The following is a 21,896-nucleotide window of genomic DNA, read 5'->3' on the forward strand; positions in this document are numbered from 1 at the left end:
GTATTGATAATGTAAAATAGGATGGTATGCTTCAGCAATATGACCATAAATGTGAAGTGGATGCCATATGCCATGCTTTATGAGCATAATTGCCTTGATAAATGGCAACAGTAGTTCTTTATTCATACTGTAAATTCAGAATGGCTGTGGCCTATCACACAGACTTCTTTCTAACTTATTGTATATCGTAGTATACATTATTATTTCTCTGGTATTGTAGTTTGATTATGGAGAGTGAAATGTAATATATTTGTTGGAATTAAGGAAGAGGATTTGGTTAGCGTTGTTGTTTATAATTCTTTTCATATATGCAGATTATGCTAACAATAATAACAATAAAGGTGCAGGCTAGTGCACGAGGCTCCCACCACCATTGAGGTTTGTGGAGGGTAGATATGCTGCCTTACCCTAATAATAATAACTATTATTACTTAAATGTTACATAAATGTTATTGGAAATTCAGGCATATGTTCTCATTCTTCTTGGTAAATATTAGGATTAATTTTGTATTTGACTTTGAGGATGCTATTTGTAATAAATATATGTATGATACATTAAGTTCATTTCAAAATGGGGCTGTTTACTTGGATGAATAACTTCCATGACATTCCTCTTTTTAAGTCTTGTGGCTTATATTCTCTTCAATTCTACCGAGGAAATGGGAACTTGTTTATGCTTGTATTATTTATAATTTTCGTCAGGATATATATTTCTTCTCATTTACTCAGTGGTAGTCTCTATTGTTTTTCTCCTACTTGTGTTTGAGCCATATCAACTGTTTACTTGTTAATATGTTATTAAAAAAAATTCTGATCCTTAAGAAAACAATATTTTGTATAAGGCTAGTTCCTTTATTGTTGAACATGTTTGATTCAATTATTTGTGAACATAAGAGTGAGTGTGATTGTTATATTCAGAAGCATCTCTTTTTGCTAGTTAAAGAAACTACAGAATGATTTCTTCGTGTACTTCTCGAATATATTGTAGGTAGATTGAGGAGTTGTTCATACTCTATTTTATCCACTTACTATTTGCTTAAGGATGCTTTCCAATGCAGGTTGATGAAGATGATATTTTCTGGAGACAGAAAAGAAGATGGAGTTGGAATGCTCCCGTAATCCCACTCACTTAATATCTCACTTAACTCAATGTTTTAGTGTGAGGAGAAAGGGACTAAAGAGAATTTATGCTACTGTAAACCTACTCACTATGGTGGAGATCTGTGTTGCTTGTGCCATAAACACACTAGGTCAGGGCATGACCATAGAGAATAATTGATGTACATATTTTTCAATCTTACATGTGGGCCCTGAACTCATTGCCGCAGCGTGTTGACAATTTCTGTTTAAATGATTGCACATTATATGAAAACACTTATTCATATGTCTATATTCCTAAAAGGAGTTGCATTATGATTACCCTTCAAAACATACAAATTTTATATTCAAAGGTATTATGGCAGATAACTTGCTTTCCTTAGGGGATGTGGCTTCATTTCCCTTGAAAATCTGCTGTTTTTCGTAAGGACATATCCGGTATGTGTTTATCTTTTATTTTCCACACCTGAAAGGATTTGGTCCACCTTTTTATGTCTTCATTTTAGTTTCTTGATATTTAGACCTCTTGGGAAAAAAGATCAGTTATTACTAATTGTATGGAAATTCAAATGAAGTCATCTTTTCACAGGCTGATGTTGAAGAAAGATGGGAACCAAGCAACATATGGATACTCTTTTACTGTTGCTGGCATTAATATATCATTTATGTTGATACAAATGTTGGATTTATGCTCAGGTTAGTGAACAACTTCACAGGTCATTAGTTTCATTGTTTCTGCTTGTAAGAGCAAAGAGAGGCCTAGTGCATGTGCCTGGAATTGTGGGTTTTGGGAATGTACACAACTTTTACCCCATAAGGAAAGAGGCAACTTATAAAACTAAGAATCCTTCACCACCAGATTACAAAGAAGCAACCTCACGACATAACAATGTAATATAACACATTTGCTTATATGACATTGATAACAATATAGTTTTAGAGCAGCTCCTTTCAAAATTCTTACCGCAATGGATTTGGCCAACATTATTTTCACTTCATATATTAATATTGAAAGGACATTTTAAGATGCATTTTGAAGTTTCAGTTGGAGTTTTTCTAAAACCAGAGAATTGAGAAGCCATCTTCAAGTTCAAAAGGAAATTGGGGATAAAAAGTTCATTACATTAGAATCTTGGAATTGTGATAATGATAAGGTTGGAAGGAACATTTTTCATAAAACATAGGTACATTTATACTCACCTCTTTTGTTCTCCCTAGTGGTAACACTAACTCTAACTTTTCATAATGTACCCTCTGCATTTTCTGTTAACCTTTAGTGAAGTCACTGATTATGATAATAAGAAGTATTTAACAACACAAGTATTTTCCCATTAGTTGGGGTGTTACATGATCAAACAAAGTTGTTGTGCTGTATCAAATTGAAATCTTCAAATATGTTGTTTTAAATTGAAATCTTAAAATATGTTGTTTTAAATTGAAATCTTAAAATATGTTGTTTTAAATTCTTTTAATGGTTTGTCCAGTTTTACATTCATCTTATCATCTTGTTAAGGGTACTTCTATTTATTTTGTTTTTGATGTTGCCAGGAAGTTAAAGAGTGATGAGAACCAATGAAGTGAAGTTCCTATAAGCTCAATGGGAGTTTTATAATTAATTAGTTAAGATAAAAATCCTCATTTGGTAGAGTAGCACTGGAACTCTAAGAAGAAAGAAGTAAAGATTTATTTGATTGTTAGGTAACAATTTATACACAATATATTATAATACGTATAGGTTGGTTCCATATGAGGTTGAGAGATGAACAAACCAGAAATGAGATTCATATCAAAAGGCTAGGTGCATTCATCATAGCCAGTATCATCTTCTTCTCTGGTTCCGCAGGGAGGCGCAACACTTATATTCTTTCCCATAGGCTGTGTGTAGGACTCATCGGTATCGATCAAAATGGCGATGTCATCTTCAGAGAAACTGTATCTATTGATAAGGCAAGTATATGCGTCTTCCACACATTGTTTATGCATCCTATCAAAACTGATTTTCTTGCCATTGCAGCACCACACTAATTTTTGTGTTTTGTTTTTTTCCAGTGTTTTTTCTTTCTAAGGTTCAACTGTCTAAATAGTTGACCAAGGAAAATGCGCATCTGGTTAGTTTTTTGTTGTATCTTTTCATTCTTTTATTACTATTTATTCTTTCAAAAGTAATTTAAATTACTTTATCATTTTCATTATTTTTTTTGAAAAATCAATAATGATCAAATATAAATAGGGATGATGCATTAACAATATTATAAAATTTATATACTATCGTTTCATACATTTTTTTTGGTATTATTTATATATAAAATTTAAACCTAACTGAATATGAATAATAGATAAAACTATCACAATATGCATTTTCTTTTTCTTTTTCTTTTTCTATTTCTCTTACATGTTATTGTTTGTTTCAGATTTATGATTTACATATTGTATGATATTTCATATGTATGCACCATTATGTTAAATAATAATATTATTGGCTAATAAAATTAATTGTATAAATGATCTATTAGGATTTAATGCATATGTATTTTGATAGTGTAAGTGTTTTTATGTTAATAGTACATCACTTACCATTTGTGAATTAATTATTATTGATTCTTGAACAAAATTAATACATGAGTAAAGAATAATATACTAACTATATAAAAAAAGTTTTACACTCCGTGTAAATATTAAAGTCATATTTTTATCTAATGATTCACTAAAATGTCACCTATCCAAGAGAGTTTTTTTTGTCATAACTAATGGTATATCTTCACATTATAGATGATAAGCTAATTTTTTGTGTGGTGTGTGACAGTTACTCCTAACAAGTATTACTTCTAGAAATTGAACTTTTATTATTCTGGATTTTGGTGAGGATCCAGTTGAGCCTTACACTACTACACCGGTACCTTATTAGTAGGTTACAGAGGTTGATATAACATGTAATTCTAGAACTCAACTGAATAATATAATTACAAATATAGAAGGTAAAATAAAATATCCTTACAATTTATATTTTAAAATAAATAATATAATCATAAATATATAATGATACCAAATATTTTTCTGATATGATATAATTATAATAATATTTATACATTAAAAGAATATAAAATATCAAAGTAAAATAGATTGAGAGGATGCAACTCATAATTTAAGCTTGATTTGAAATAGACATACATGGCATGAAGATAAATTTTTATTTCATTAATATGTAATATTTTTTTGGGTATATATATAAAATATTAGATTATTTTAATTGTTTGATGGGATGTAATATTAGATTAATAACCATTAATAATTAATAATATGGATAACAATTAATAATTAATAATGTGGATAATGTAAATGGGTCAAATTTTACATCTGAATATTGCTTATAAACGAAACAGACCAACCTTTAACTATAGTTTGCAATGGTCTTCTTAAAATGCTAATGGAACTCGAAGAGAAAGATATACAGAGAGAAATATTTTCTCTTCTCTCTTTCTCTTTAAATATAAAGAAGGTCGATGTGTTTTTTATTCATACTGTAAAGTGGGATGGTATGCTTCGGCGATGATGTCCCTAAATAGGGCATTATAATATTCACGGTGTGAAAGAAGATGATATGGATGTTGCCTAGATGTCCCTAAATGCTTCTTTAATCATTTATAATATTATATGGTATAGTTAGGACTGTTTGATGGCTGAGTGCAATTATTATAATATGAAAATGGATGGTATTCCTCACCTGTTGCCTATAAATTAAAATGTGGATGTGACACTACTTTGCTTGGCTAGCCCATATACTTGCAATTGCAGAATGAATTATGAATTCTCTATGTAAAGTCAGGATGATATGCTTGAAGTTGTATAAGCATAAATGTAGAGTGGATTAGTATGTATATGTTTCCCTTAATCCACTAACTGAAATGGCATATTTGAGACTAAATAAGCCTAATTGCAATGAAAAATTGACTTCTATATTCATATTTCATAATCTTTATATTGGATGATGTCTTTGTGCTTGATAAACCTATAATTGCAACCTAGGTAGTCAATCTCGGCCGACCCCAAAACACTATAGCAGGTAGTGGGACAACCGCTACAAGGAAGGAAAAGATATCTAAGTAGTTTATAGCCTACATATATAAATACTAAAATAGATTATATTAAAGACACATTCCTTATTAATAATTAAGATAAGAGTATTAAAGGTTCTAGAGCTGATCAAAGTTGGATGCCATAACAGAATTGTATCTCACGAAATTGAACCACACGAAGATGATGTCAATTGGGTTCAATCAGTTTGATAAGAGAATCAATAAAGAGATAATGGGGCAAAGAATCAGGGACCAATAATTTTTTTTAAAGAAAAGATGGAGAATATGTGAATTAGGAAGCCTTGCAATTTTGTTCCATGCTGATGAAGAACATGTAAGCAATTGAAGGTATAACCCATTAAAAATCACATGGCCTAGTAAAATTAATGTGTTAAGTAGAAGGGAAAGAATGGGAGGTCAAATTACCTAAAACCCTAGTGAAAAACCAGCCACCTATTAAAAAGAAGAGCAAAAAATACTTTTCTTCTGTAAAATTAGGGTTCCACTCGCAATAAAACATGTAGCGGGTCATGATCCGATATTTGCCCTGCGATGTTGCCGCTATTTGACCTGCTACAGGCGCTACGGCCATCTGCACCGCTATCCACTATGGCGTCGCGGGTAATGGTTGAAACACTGCTACAGTCCGCTATTGCAGTGCTATAGCGCACTATTGACTACCTAGACTGCAACGACAATAAGAATTCTAGTTGCCTATAATTTGTAAATTAGGATGAGGCCCCAATTATTTTATCATGGTATGTTTGTTTTTCCTTGTGCCAGACAATAGTTGAAAAGACTTAGCATTTGTTTTAATCAGTGCATATATTCAATTCTAGTAATTAATAGGAAACCATAATCTGCAATTATGCATCCTAGTATGTGTCTCATTGTTATCAGACTCATTGAACACGTTTCATGTTTGTGTCTTGAAGAGAAACTTCAAAGGCTTAAGGAATAGCTGCAAGTACCTTATGATGAGACTTGCTCTGATCATCAAGTACTTATTTTTTGATGCAGCTATCTTGATTTCTTCTTTATTTAATTTCTTCGAATTCTTTCTCAGTACATGTTTTGAAAATACAAGCTTCATTTCTGGTTCATTTTTGGGTTTCATTGAAACCACATTTTGCGAACAATGTAATTAAATTCCAACAGGAACCACTGAGAACTTTGTGGCACTGTTTCTTTCCTAATGTTTCTCTGAGTGGCTTGATATCTGATTATTGGAAAGATATTTGGTGGCAATGTCCTAATCCATCAACCCACTTTAGGTATACCGCTGTGACCACATGAGAGTTCACATGACATTTTGGTCATTCATTGTTTTCCACTGGAAAGAATATGCTGAGTAGAAATGACAAAATCAGTACCACTGCACTGCTGCTAAGGTTTACTATAGCATAAAATTTCATTACTCTCTTTTTTCCTCAGGCTTAATGATTTCCCAATTCATGGAGCCAGAATTAGACTAAAACCACTTCTGTCTCAGAAATTTCATTGTCCATTATATCAACTTTATTACATAACTACTTGTAATAAAGTAGCGTTTTTTGGTGGAGATCTATGTGTTGCTTGTGCCATAAACACATTTGGCCAGGGCATGATTCATAGACTTATAGAGAACATCGATGTACAGATTCTTCAATCGTACATGTGGGCCCCAACTCATTACTGCAGCGTGTTGACAATTTCTGTTTAGTGATTGCACATTATATGAAAACACTTATTCATATGTCTATATTCTTAAAAGGAGTTGCATTATGATTAACCTTCAAATACATACAAGTTTTATATTTAAAGGTATTATGGCTGATAACCTGCTTTCCTTAGGGGGTGTGGCTTCATTTCCCTTGAAAGTCTTCTGTTTTTTGCATGGACATATCGGGTACGCAATTGTCTTTTATTTTCCATACCTGAAAGGATTTGATCCATAACTTCTTGATATTTAGACCTGTTGGGAGAAAAGATGAGTACTAATTGTACGGAAATTCAAATGAAGGCATCTTTTCACAGGCTGATGTTGAAGAAAGATGGAAACCGAGCAACATATGAATATCTATTTGCTGTTGCTGGCATTAATATATCAGTTATATTAATACAAATGTTGGGTTTATGCTCAGGTTAGTGAACAACTTCACAGCTCATTAGTTCCATTTTTTATGCTTGTAAGAGCAAAGGGAAGCCTAGTGCATGAGTTTCCTGGATTGTGGGTTTTGGGAAGGGTCATATGCACACAACTTTACCCCTTAAAGAAAGTGGCAATTTCTAAAACTAGAACCCTTCGCCACCAGACTAAGAAGAAGCAACCTCACTACATGATAATGATAATATGATTTGTAATTATCAATACATTAGATGTCTTTATTTCCATGCTTTACACCTGTTTTTAATCATTCTTTGTTTGGACAGATGGATATCATGTTTTTCTTGTATGTAAAATTGAAATGACAATGTTATAGGCAAAGCAGGGACACCCACCCCACTTGTTACATCAACTTTGATTACTCTGCCATGTTAAGCAAATAATAAAAAAGAGGTCCCTTTGATTACTCTGCCATGATATATTTTACATCTTCAGGTCTGGTCTTCAATTTATATTGGAATTTTGGTTTGTCTATGTAGTAACTGCTACAGGAAAATTCAGCCTAACAAACAAAATAGGAATGATAGGAAGGTTGAATGATAAGAGGAGATGACTTGAGTGAAATCATAGGTCACCCCTTTTCTTTCAAATATGTATTTCTCTTTTTTGTTGCTTTTGGAGTTTTGGTTTAAGAAAGAGCTAATGGAAAACGCTTTTGCCTGATTGCACTCATGAGATTGAGAAAGCGTAAACGATGTTTTCCTTCATGCTTCTCTCTTCACAAAGTAAACTCAATATTGTTTTCTCATTTATTCCTAATAAAGATGCTAATAATGTAGTTGTCTCAAAGGAATTTATAGATTATGACAATAGCTTCCTCCTTTTATCAACATGTAATGCATTGAATATATTATCATGTGAGTTGACTTGCATTTCATTACAATAAGTTATTGACTTTGGTAGTAATGTATGCAATGTAGTCTTAAGTATATTCTAAGCTTGATATCTGATCAATGGAAAGATCTGGGGTAGCAAGGTCCTAATCCATCAACCGACTTCAGGTATACCGCTGTGACCACATGAGAGTTCACACGACATTTTGGTTATTCATTGTTTTCCACTTGAAAGAATTGCTTGGTAGAAATGGCAAAATCAGTACCATTACACTGCTGCTAAGGTTTACTGTAGCATAAAATTTCATGACTCCCTTTTTTCCTTTGGCTTAATGATTTCCCAATTCATGGAGCTAGAATTAGACTCAACCACTTTTGTCTCAGAAATTTCATAGGTTATTATATATCAACTTTATTACATAACTACTTGAGAATAAAGATTGGTAATAGAGTTTTCTGGTGGAGATCAATGTGTTGTTGGTGCCATAAAATTTATTATCCGTATATACTGATTTATACATTGTTTTCGATCTAGATGAACTGAAGTTTAATTGGCTATACAAAGTTATAGATCCTGAACTTTGTTTTGGGTTGTGAGAACTGAATCTAATCTGAAATTGCATGAGACCCTAGTTGCATATAGTTTGAAATCTGAATGAGACCCTGATTTACTGGATCATCTTATATGAAGTTACAGTATGAATTCTGCATTCTCTGTTCATAATCTGAAATGGTTTGGTTTCTTAAGTGTAATTGTAGTATTAATTTTTTTATTCATATCATAAATTGATATGGGATGTTTGTGGCCATGATTTCCCTAAATAAAATTGTTATATGGTATGCTGGAAAAGCATAGGATATGGATTATGCCTTGATGACCCAAAATGCAAATTGCAGTATGAATTGTTCGTTCATAATATGAATTATAGATGGAGTATTTGAGTTTCTAAATGCAATTGTAATAAGAGAATTGTTCATTCATAATATGCCTTGCTTTTTCAGATGTAGATCTACAAAAAAGGGTTGCATGCATGAAGATGAAGCAGGTGGGAGAGATAGTGTAAAATTATAGAAAACACTAAAAATGGCCGAGATGAGAAAGTAGGCAATGGAGACAGGCTTAGGTTGTGTAGTTTCAGGTTAATATGAGCTGGTGTGGTGGTGGAGAAAGAGGAGTGTGCTGGATTGGTAGTTGTGGTAAGAGACAAGGTAACTCATTTACTTGTTTATTTTTGTTTTATAAAATATATCATATATGATTTAAGGATTGATATGTTATTTTAATGCTATGTTGTTTTATGTAAACGAAATAGATCTGCTTAATTTCATTGTGTCCATTCCATCGATTTAAGTTGGTAATCAAAATTGCTTCCAAAACCCTAGATTTTTCTTGAGACATTTTTTCCGTTTATGGCGATAATGATATTTTCCTTCAACTATGATGTTGTTGGAAAGTTCTTTCGTTATGGCAACAACTTATGTTTTTGGTATAGTTAACGATGTTGCTTCATTTGGAGGGTGCTATTTTATGAAGTTAAAAGAGGAATCAATTATTGGAGGCACAAGCATAAGAGTAAACAATATTAGGCCATAAGGTATATATCTACTTATTTTCTTTTATTTCTCACCATCCATGTTTTTTTACATGTATGAGTCCCACAGGAATATTCAAAGTATATTTTTCCAAAGGGTTAAACTAATTCATGTGCTATATGCTTTTGCTGTATCTGTCAGAAACTCAGAATGGGTCCACACCGAAGTATACTAGATATATACTATGCATGGCAAGTAACCCCAATTCATTAATTTATATGAAGACATTACCCCTGAGATTGCATTATTAAGTTTTTAATCACATGAGTGCATAACAACAAAACACTGATAGTGGATGTCAATAGTGCTCAGGCATGCTTATCTATTTCCAAAAGCAACAATAAGAGTGGATGCCCCTAGTACTTAAGGCATTGCTTATCCATTTCCAAAAGCAACAACCAGTACTTACAGAAAATTTTACATCTCTCATCCCACCCATTAACCATCTTGGCCGATAAGAGTGGTGATATAGTAATTCAAAATCAAAGTTTTATTTGGTTTCACACCTCAGTCTCTCTGACATCCTCATTTACCTTTCTCTATATACCAATAGGTCAATTTTCACCACTTATCCTTTTTTGGAATCTCATAAGGGCTGCTCCTAACAGAAAAATGATTATGTTACTTTTTTAACTATCAAATTTATACATGATTATTTTATGACCATTGATAATGATACACTATTTTTTCAAAGAAAAAGTAGTTTTATAATAAAATATGCGTTAATTTGACGTGAAAAAGTTATGCAAAAATAAAATTATTGATCTTAACACACGCCTAGAGGACAAATCTTTTAGGTTTTCATTTTTATATGTGGCAAAATTATTTAAAATCCATTCAAATTCATGTTAGAACTAATAGATTTAAAAGATTTATCCATTATATCCAATGGATATCCAATCCATCCAAAAATATAATAAAAATATTCTTTTCCCATAAAGTAATGTGCATACTCAACTTTGCAATGCAAACTCAAAGTGTAAAATATAAACAAATATTATTAATATTGTACCACTCAGAGTATTGATGAAGTAGTATGATAGTTCAACTAGTGGTTCACTATTAAACTGTATATCAGTGAATTTAGATATTCATATATTTTATATTAATATTAATGTTAATTAATTAATAAAGAAGACAATAATTATTTTTACTTATATTACTTGTTAAAATATATATTGTATATCATGTTTTAGATGTATAAAAATATAGTAGTTGTATGTTTGATCATGTGTACAAATATTTTGGTAATAACAATAAATAATTGATGATATGGACAAAAGTTAATAATTAATAAGGTGGATTTAAAAAGGGTGTGAAATGTAAGTGGGCCATTCATCTGAGGCCCATTTAAGAGGCACCAATAGTATTGTGTCAATTTTACGTCCTAACTTGCCTTTAAAAAGACAGCTATGTTGTTTTATGTAAACGAAATAGATCTGCTTAATTTCATTGTGTCCATCCCATCGATTTAAGTTGGTAATCAAAATTGCTTCCAAAACCCTAGATTTTCTTGAGACATTTTTTTCGTTTATGGCGATAATGATATTTTCCTTCAACTATGATGTTGTTGGAAAGTTCTTTCGTTATGGCAACAACTTATGTTTTTGGTATAGTTAATGATGTTGCTTCATTTGCTTCATGTGAACTTGTTTGATTCAATGATTCGAGGCACAAGCATAGTTCATATATTGTTGAACATATGAGTGTCTTCTAGTATCTATTCTGATCGAGGTTAGCTTCATTGGGCACATATTTAGGGGATGAAAATTCAGCTGTCGTTTCTGTATGTGTATTCTATTTTAAAAGTGAGTTTTGTAATTTGAGCTTGTAGTTTGATTAAACAGTTTGTAAAAGGACAAGTGTTATGAAGCACAGTTTTGATAGGAAATATTTGTGAACCAATAGTAGAAGTCTTTACTGCATATGCCAATGCAGGTTTCTGGTTGGCTTATCACACTGACTTCTTGATAACTCAATATTTGGCCACTAATTTTGTAGAATACATAATGATTTTCTATGTATTAAAGCTTGATTATGGAGGGTGCTATTTTATGAAGTTAAAAGAGGAATCAATTATTGGAGGGACAAGCATAAGAGTAAACAATATTAGGCCATAAGGTATATATCTACTTAATTTCTTTTATTTCTTACCATCCATGTTTTTTTACATGTATTAGTCTCACAGGAATATTCAAAGTATACAAACTTGTTGGATACAGTCTAACTCGTTAGGTTTATGAACTAGCTTAATATATATATAAAAACTAAGTTTTATGTTTATTATGATTCATGCATTATTTTTTATATTTATTTTTATTATATATATAAACATGGTTATATTTATATGCATAAAACTTTTTGTAGTATTTTTAAAAAAATTAGTTAACTATTTAAGTTGTCCAAATTAATCAATCGAGCTGAGTCGAATAGTTCGCGAACTTTAGCTGAACTGGACTCAAGCTAATAAAATAACTCGTATCGAACTCGAGTCGAGTTTTGAGCCGAACCAATTTTTATCGAGCTGAACTCTGGTTCGACTCAGTTCAGCTCGTTACTAGCCCTAGTTGATTCTAAGGAAATATTCTTTTTTTATTTATTTTAATGTGAGTAAAATGGTCAATCTAGTCACTAATGTTTAAAGTGATAAAAAAGCAGATCGACTAATTAAGTGGCTTTTTGACCTGTTGAAGTTGTTTTCTTCCTTTTCTATAATTGGATGGTTCGGGCTCACTCTAATTCAAATAACAATGAAATTGTTTTGATATAAAACATATACTAATTTTTATTTTGCACTTAACTTATTCTATGTACTTCAAAATTTGACATAAAAACTTGGCATAGAAAAATTGTAAATTAGGGGCGGCTTACCTGAATCAAAAGTATGAATAAACACATGTGAAAATCAGTAGTCTCACGCAAAGATTATATTGATGTAGTTTTATGAAACTTTGAAATGTATGGGGAATTTAAACAAATGTAATATGGAAAATGAAATATTAAGAGTTTTATACACTATCACTTAATCATTCATAATTAATTATTGTTGATTCTTAAAAAAATAATTCAAATCAATAATAAATAATATTATTATTGTGTATAAATTATTGTATTTAGGATGTGAAATGTAAATGGACCGTTCATCTTAGCCCCATTTAAGAGACACAAGTAGTATTGCATCAATTTTATATCTTAACTTGCCTTTATAAAGACAGCTATGTTGTTTTTACGTAAACGAAACAAATATGCTTAACTATATTTTGCAATGGTTCCTTAACACAGTAATGTGATAGTGAGAGAGAAATATAGAGAAAAAGAATTTGATTTCTCTATGCCTTTTCGTCGTTTTATAATTGCCTCGTCTTTCTCCTTTTTCTCTATATGATGTTGCTTCATTTCATATTTACAATTCACGAGTAGAGTTGAAATACATATAATTTAATTTCTCTGTGTCCATCCCATCGATTTAAGTTGGTAATCAAAATCGCTTCCAAAATCCTAGATTTTTCTTGAGCCATTATCTCGTTTATGGTGATAATGATATTTTCCTTCAACTATGATGTTGTTAGAAAGTTCTTTCGTTATGGCAACAACTTATGCTTTTAGTATAGTTAACAATGTTGCTTCATTTGTTTCATGTGATGTTTTTTGTATAGAAAGTGAAAGAAAGCATATGATGACTTCTTTAACCATTTCTGGCCCTTTGTTAGTGAAATATCTCTCTTCTATCTAGTTCTTTATAATTTTTTCATCGTAAACTAACAAATTATCTCAAAACTCTAAAAATCAATTTTATAAGCATATGTTGTTTCACTGTGTTTTTGCAAGGGTAGAAATTGTAGAATCGGGAAAAAAATGATTTCTTTATGTCTTTTCCCGATTCTTTACTGACGCATCTCTTGATTTTTAATCTATGTATTTCTTTACGATTGACATAAGGAAATGGTCTATTTTTTAGCTTGCAAGACTGTCTCAAAATCCCAAAAGTATGTTGTGACAACAATTTATTTAATGTGTCGGTAATGTGATTTTGCGAATCCCGATCTTGATTATTCAAGAATGTTTGATCGTGGTGAACTGAGATTTTTAATTGACTTTATTACAAACCCAAGAGTTTGATTTGGGCTGCGAAAACTACAAAGTGCATGCAATGTGAATTCTAGTTACCTATAATTTATAAATTTGGATGAGACCACAATTTGTTGGCTCTGTACGAAATTGCAATATGAATTATGAATTCTCTATTCACAATGTAACATCAAGATGCTGTAAAAGTAAAATTAAGCCTCTTTAATTCAATTGCGTTATGAATTTTTAATTCATATTGTAAAGTGGGATGGTAGACTTTAGCCATAATGTCCCTAAATAGGGCACCATGATATTCACGGTGTGAAAGAATATGGTATAGATGTTGCCTAGATATCCCTAAATGCTTCTTTATTCATGTATAATACTCTATGAATAGTTAAGACTATGTGAATATTAAGTGCAATTATTATAATATGAAAATGGATGGTATGTCTGACTCTAGTTTCCTATAAATTCGAATGAGAACATTACCCTAGTTTGCTTGGCTAGCCCATATACTTGCAATTGCAATATGAATTATGAATTTTCTATGTAAAATCAGGATGATGTGCTTGAAGTTATATAAGCATAAATGCAAAGTGGATGGTATGTATGTATTGTCCCTTAATCCCCTAACTGAAAACTGAAATGGCATGTTTCAAACTCAATAAGTCTATTTACAATGACAATACGACCTATTTATTCATATTTCATAATCTTTATATTGGATGATGTGTTTGTGTTTAATAAACCTAATTGCAATGGTGGTATGAAGTTTTTATTCATAAACTGAATTTTGTATGGTATGTTTGACCCTTAATGCCTTTATCACGTCATACTATTTGGATATTTCTCTTCACATCTCTTAAATTCAGTTGAATGGCTTTATCATGCCTTGTCGTGAGGGATAGTGCGCCACTTGTTCTTACCATGTTATATCAGTAAAAGAAGTGAGAATTACAACGACATTCTTGTAGAGGATATGTTGTATCCTGACACTCGCTGCCCTTTTTGGGTTTCATTTAGAAATGCAAAATCTTGTAAATTGAGCTCATAGTTTTATTCAATTATTTATGAATATAAGCTTCATGAACATGGTTTTGAGGACTACATATATTTTTAGATTAGTTTAACCTACGATGATACATCTGATGGATTAGCAAGAATCATTATTGTACACAGCCTGCACATATTTCTGAGTGGCTTATCTCACCGACTTCTATTTATATGGAGAGTGAGATGAAATATCCTTTATGAAGTTATGGAAGAAAAGTTAGTTGTTATTGTTGATGATATTTTTCTTCATCTCCGTAGACTATGCTAATAATAATATGTATGGTTGGGATTTCAGGCATATAATCTCATTGTTCTTTATAATATTAGAGATGAACTGTTTTTTTGGCTCTCATAGTGCACATCTTAATAACTTCATGCAGGATTGTTGAAATTTGTCAATTATTGAGTTGAGGACATTTGCATGGAAAGTTGGAAAAATATCTTCCCCAGCATTTATTGTTTCAATTCTTGCAACTTATTTTATATATGTTACTGGCTAGGAATCCCACCAGGGTGCTATTTTACCTTTCCCTTCCCTCTCTGCGTATCCTGATTTATACATGTATCATTTGTGTATCCTGATTTATACATTGTTTTCAATCTTGATAAATTGAAATTTAATTGATTATACAAAGTTACAGACCCTGAACTTTGTTTTAGATTGTGAAATCTGAAATAAGATTGGCCCTAATTGCCTGTGGTTTGAAATCTGAACGAAACCCTGATTTACAGGATGATCTTATATGGCGTTACAGTATGAATTCTACATTCTCTATTCAAAATCTAAAATGGATTTGTTTGTTTTTCTCTATAGTTGGTATGGCATGTTTGTGGCCATGATGTCTCTAAATACAATTGTTGTATGGCAAGCTGAAAAAGAATATGATATGGATTATGCCTTGATGACCATAAATTCAAATTGTAGTATGAATTGCTTATTCATTATATGAATTATAGATGGTACAATGGAATTCAGCCGTCGTTTTTGTGTGTATTCTATTTTAGAAGTGAGTTTTTTAATTTGAGCTTGTAGTTTGATTAAATTGTTTGTAAAAGGACAAGTGTCATGAAGCACAGTTTTGATAGTAGATATATGTGAACCAATAGTAAAAGTCTTTACTGCATATACCAATGCAGGTTTCTCGATGGCTTATCACACAGACTTTTTGATAACTCAATGTTTGGCCACTAATTTTGTAGAACACATTATGATTTCTTAAGTATTAAAGCTTGATTATGGAGAGTGAGGTGAAATACCTTTTATGAAGTTAAAAGAGGAATCAATTATTGGAGGCACAAGCATAAGAGTAAACAATATAAGGCCATAAGGTATATATCTGCTTAATTTCTTGTATTTCTTACCATCCATGTTTTTTTACATGTATGAGTCCCACAGGAAGATTCAAAGTATATTTTTCCAAAGGGTTAAACTAATTCATGTGCTATATGCTTTTGCTGTATCTGTCAAAATGGGTCCACACCTAAGTATACTAGATATATACTATGCATGGAAAGTAGCCCCAATTCATTAATTTATATGAAGACATTACCCCATCTTGTACGTGGCCAAACCAAATGGTGGCAGTGAAATGCCTTCACCTTCCTTTCTCTTCACGTGGCCTCCCTCACACGTATACATGTACATCTATTTTTTTTATGTTCCATTTGCAGCTAATTGCTACATTAATATTGGTACATTTTCTTTGTGAAAGTGTATTCACTCCTTGGAAAAGAGAAGACAATAAGAAGAAGAAGCTAACTTGGATAAAGAAGCAGAGATGTTAGGAACTTTCAAGAATAACTTCCTTGATCCACCAAAGGACACTAGAGGTATCCTTGTTACTTCTGACTTAACCACAACTAAAGTTGGTATCTACTTGACTAGACACGATATTATTAGATAAAAACAGTATATGACAAATATTATACCTGAAGAGTGAAATTAGTATGCAAGTTCTTACACTTTTTAGAGCTTTAAATATGTCCCTGTAGTTTCGGAAAACAATCAACTCGATCATCGAAGTTATTTTTTTAAAACTATAGAAAGTCATTCACAATTTAGACTATGAAGACTATTCAAAATTTACTAAAAACTATGTGAACCTGTAGACTAGTTTGACCTCTCAAGTAACATATATGATCAGTGTGCACTGACCCTGACTTGTTAAGGGAGTTGCAGAACTTAACCACATTGTGGTTGTTGCTTCTAGTGCCTGAATTCACAGTATGAGTTGCCAATGTGTGGCAGAAACTTGCATAACGCCGCAAACATGCAATAAAATGTGAAGTCAAATCAAGAATTGAATCACATAAGCTTGAATAATTTGGAACACAATTAAATTGCATTTTTTTTACTAAACAAAATAAGGAATGATGGAATGACACTGGTCAAAATGTAAAAAAAAGAGACCTGAGTAGTAAGGACAAGTGTCGTTCATAGCCATTGATTCAAAGTCAATGTTGTTTAATGTTTCAGCGGTTGCTTGCAAGGTCTCACGCACTGAAGCAGAAGAATTTATCAAAATAGACTCAACTCCATTCAAAATCCAAAACCATCGCTCAAACCTCTTGGATTTTAACTCTGCAATCATACAAAAACCAGTACATTTAGGCTAAAAAGCAGTACTGCAGAGAGACACTTGCCTGTCCATGAATAATAATAAACATATTCACAGTAATAGTAGTTTGCATAAGTGGTTGTCTACCCATACTAGAAGTACGGTTCCCAAATACAGGATGGAGAACATCCTGCTGTAAAGATGATTCCCAGTGTTGCATTCTCCACCCTTAAATTGATTTGGCCTCATCTGGATCATACAAGGACATGTACTGTCCTACACAATAAAACCTTAATTTTTTGCCCAAGAAACATTTCGCATAAATTTTTGAAATGCATGTATTGGCCTATCACTATCTAAAATATGCATAAACGATCAATCATCTAGCAAACACAGGTGCAAAATGCTAAATCAGATTAACTTCGTTGAAGAGCTAAGCTACAATTCATAGCTAAGTCTACCTTCTATAATGTGGTTAGAAGTTCCACCTCATTCATACATGAGGCTATGAAGCCTTAGCAAGGTTTAGCAAGACATGTTAGGCAAATGCCTTACTTGAAAATTACATTTACTATTACTGGAAAACCAACGATTAAGTACTTACAATTAAACATTTATACTAAAAGGGCATCCCAATGTACTAGACTCCCAAAACAATCAATTCCTTATATCACAACTCTCAGTTTAATCCATAAGCAAAATAGTAAACAAATGCCAACTTCCTGGGTATTCAAAAATATGCTTGGTAAAAAGCAACAATAATTTCTTCTTTTCACCACCATTTCTGATACTGTCATATCAGCAGGCTCAATCCTTTATGCTTCACAAGCCAAACATGTTCATCTCCCAGAAGCACATTCTTTCTCTTTTGTTTCAGTCCAACCCTCAACATCTTCTTCCTACATAGTTCATATTACCTACACTAGTGGCATCTCTGTCACTTGGACAACTGTCAATAGCTATGAAGCAGTGATACTTAAACGAATTAAAATCATTGAGTCACAACACTTCCTCAATAAAGGCTTACTCACTCGGGAATTCTAACACTTATGCCATACTCAGTCAGTATTGCAGACATGCATAAAGATAAAAGAACTTGGTAGAATGGGAGCAAACTTCGCCAACATAGTTATTCAAACCGAATTACCTATAAGTAACTCTTAGGCACACTCATTGAGTCTAAAGATATGTTCTGACTCTAGCTAGGATAGACAAAGAGACCCTAACATTTAGCAAGCTCAAACATCCCATCAAGGATTTACATTTAAGTTTTATGTAATATAATGAAAAAAGAATGCATACTGCAATTTGCATTTAGGTTCATTGAGGGACAATCAATATTGTTATGAATACATAATTCATATAGTAAGAAGATTCTTGATGCACAAAAGAATCAAGTTTATTATTGAGCCTAATTCATATTTAAAGGCTCTTGGTAGAGAAAGGGATCCAAGTTGGTCTCTATTTCGTAAAGATAAATTTTACACCCCTTAGGGATGATAAATCCTAATAAATGATAGAGATAGTCATTGCTAACTGAAAATTTGAATAAATAAGAAATCTAAGGTCTGTAACCTTGATTGAAATTTTAAGATATATACTATTCAAATCTAGATCACTAGTGGTCCTCCTCGTTAACCCATTAACAACATTAGTCACCCACTGGGTTTAAAAAATAACCTACACACAACATAAACAATTGAAAAACCAATACTGTTATGAATGCACAATCCATATAGCTACTGTATTTAGGCCCCAAAGCAATGATAACATCTGAATTTCATACCACAATTGTATTGAAGGCGACCAAAAGCTCGAGTATACCATCCCAGTTTTACATAATTCATATTGAAGTTGTATTTATAATCAGCCAACTGCCAGCTAATAAGGGTCTCAAATGAGTTTAAATTTAGTCACTAATTTTTCTAATTTAATTAGCCAACTGTCAAATATAATCAGCCAACTGTCAAATATACCATGTGAACAGATACTAATTTTTCTATAGGTCGTATACATACCTATAATTGCTTGTAGAGAAGATTGTCTTTGAGCCGATTCTTGTTTTGCTTCTACTTTTTGTCAAACAGGACATACGATGTTACAAAAAGGAATCTTCTTTTTGTTAGTCACTACGTCGGTCCAGCACTAACCAGGACTTCATTCATCGAGGTATATGGGCCATTATTATTTCCAAACCCCCGCTGTCAAATTCATATCATGAACCAAGAATTCATACTGCAATTACATTGAAGACCACCAATGACTCAAGTATACCCAATCTTGCACTATAAATTGAGAATGTTACCTGTAATTGCATTTTGGATCATTTTGCAAATTAGGGTCGGATCTGAATTAGAAATCATAGCCAACTAGGGTCAAAAAATATCATTCAACATCATATTATGAATTAAGCATTCATCTTGCAAGCAATGTTCATTCTCACAATCCAAAACAACCACCAATGTTTCTGTAGCCACTTAAATTTAGATTCATCAAGATTAAATGTCCTTGAATGAGATCATAAAAGGATATCACAATAAAGAATTCATACTACAAGTATATAATCTCAATCTAACCATCCATCCATATTCCAGATTGTAGGCAACAAGAGTCAAACATACTAGCCTCTTCTCATAGTGTGTACCAATATAATAAAGGGTCGGAAAGGGCACTCAAAAAAGAAATCAAATTATTTATCAATCTTTTTTTATTATACTATTTGTGTGTTTCTTCATTTGTTCCAAAAATCAACAGCAACAACAAAACAAAAGAACTCAAATATTAAAAATTAGAGAAAAGAGAGAAAAGAGAGAAAAGTGTGGCACTGATGAATGGTTTTGGCCATGAATAAATCTAATTCATCTTTCTTGCGTTTCATTATGAGCTCAAGTTCAAGAAAATCCCATAATTATCAGATACTAAGAAATTGCCTCAAGAATTTAGGAATTCGTGCAGAAGATTGAAAATTGAGAGAATGAGAGATAGACGTGGCATCGATAATAGAATCGGAAATGCCACTAATAAATCAAACTCCCTCTCTCTGTATCATATTTTATTAATAGCTTAAGCAACATCAAATAATCGCAAGAAATTGTGAGAATGTAAATTTTAGGGTTTCTTGAAGAAGATTGAAAACAGTGAGAGAAAAGAGAGATGGGTCTCTTGCAGAAGATTAAAATTGAGAGAAAGGAGAAATGGGTTTCTTTCTTGCAGAAGATTAAAATTGAGAGAAATGATAAATGGGTTTCTTTCTTGTAGAAAATTGAAACTTGACAGAGAAAAGAGACATGGCTCTCTTGTTCCCTTGAGAGAAGAGAAACAAACCAATTCTCTCTCTCTCTCTCTCACTGGCTCTCTCACTGGCTCTCTTTCACTCTCTGCTCTCATGTTTCATTAATAACTTAAGAAACAACATTAACTAAATCTTATTATATAGCAATTTAGGAACCACTCACACACTTACCGACAATGTATATTTTTGGACATTAACCAACAATGTAAATTCTTAATGGGCCTTAATGATAAAATAAATAAAAGTTCTAATAGCCCTAATTTAGATTTTCCTTTTTTTTATTCCTCTTGTTAATACATATTTTATGGTGCTTTTATTTTTTGTATTTTTTATGCCACTTTTAGTCAAATTTATTCTTATGCCATTTTTAGTCAAATTCATTTCTTCTTCTTTCGATATTTCAAAATTTGCCCATACTTTTAATTATCAACTCAATAATTTTATATATTCATAAACAAATGTTTGAATAAAATTAAAACAATTATGCATAATGCATAATATCAAGTATTAATTAAGAAATTGAGTCTATAATCATTTTAACTATTTGAAAAAACTCTCAAAATTTATTTTACCTTAAACCTTCATTTAGTTGAGTAGAGAAATAGAAGAAAAACGTTGAGGGTAGAGAAGTGTTGAGAAGAAGTAGAGTGAGAAGAGTTAAACAATTTGAAATGACAAATATAACATCAAAGCCATGTTATTATTATTTTTATATTCTTTTTGTTTTAAGAGTATTTTCATATTTTTAAACATATCAGTTTTCTATATTCTCACTTTATATTCAACCAAGTGAGAGAGATGGGGAAGAAAATATGTCTTTCTCATTTCTTTCTTTTTCATTTCATTCATACTAAACAATATAAAAATATACTCTCTTTCTCACATTTTCTTTTTCTCTTTATCCTCTCTCACCTCTTTCTCTCATCACTTTATTCTCTCAACCAAAAAACATAAATATTAGTCAAACCTAATTTTAATTAACTTAATATGGTGCATTTTATTGCTTTTAAAATCGACTTAATATTAAATATTTTTATATTTACTTAAATGGTATATATGTAAATATTGTGTGTAACATTTAAATAGATATATATACATGGTGAAAAAATTGAAAAATTAATGACATACCAAATAATGTAGGTTAATATCTTAAAATGATAGCTAGAACAATTAAAAGCA

General features: G+C 31.6%; 1 protein-coding gene and 1 long non-coding RNA gene across 3 annotated transcripts in view; one reads left to right on the top strand and one right to left on the bottom strand.

Annotated features, from left to right (window-relative positions):
* Positions 1 to 21,896, top strand: part of LOC109350391 — a gene marked incomplete at its 3' end in the record, with an annotated part of 131,580 nt that overhangs the window by 48,641 nt on the left and 61,043 nt on the right. The window lies entirely within an intron of this gene.
* LOC109349017 lies at positions 16,245 to 20,172 on the bottom strand. Of its 2 annotated transcripts, XR_002107901.1 has the most exons (3): positions 19,444 to 20,172; positions 17,573 to 17,696; positions 16,245 to 17,448 (listed from the first exon to the last, which is right to left on the bottom strand). It is a non-coding gene; the product is annotated as an uncharacterized LOC109349017 (long non-coding RNA). The 2 variants fall into 2 exon arrangements; XR_002107900.1 differs by having other exon boundaries at positions 16,245 to 17,696.

The sequence above is a fragment of the Lupinus angustifolius genome, chromosome LG06 (assembly GCF_001865875.1).
Source record: "Lupinus angustifolius cultivar Tanjil chromosome LG06, LupAngTanjil_v1.0, whole genome shotgun sequence".
Taxonomy (NCBI): Eukaryota; Viridiplantae; Streptophyta; class Magnoliopsida; order Fabales; family Fabaceae; genus Lupinus; species Lupinus angustifolius.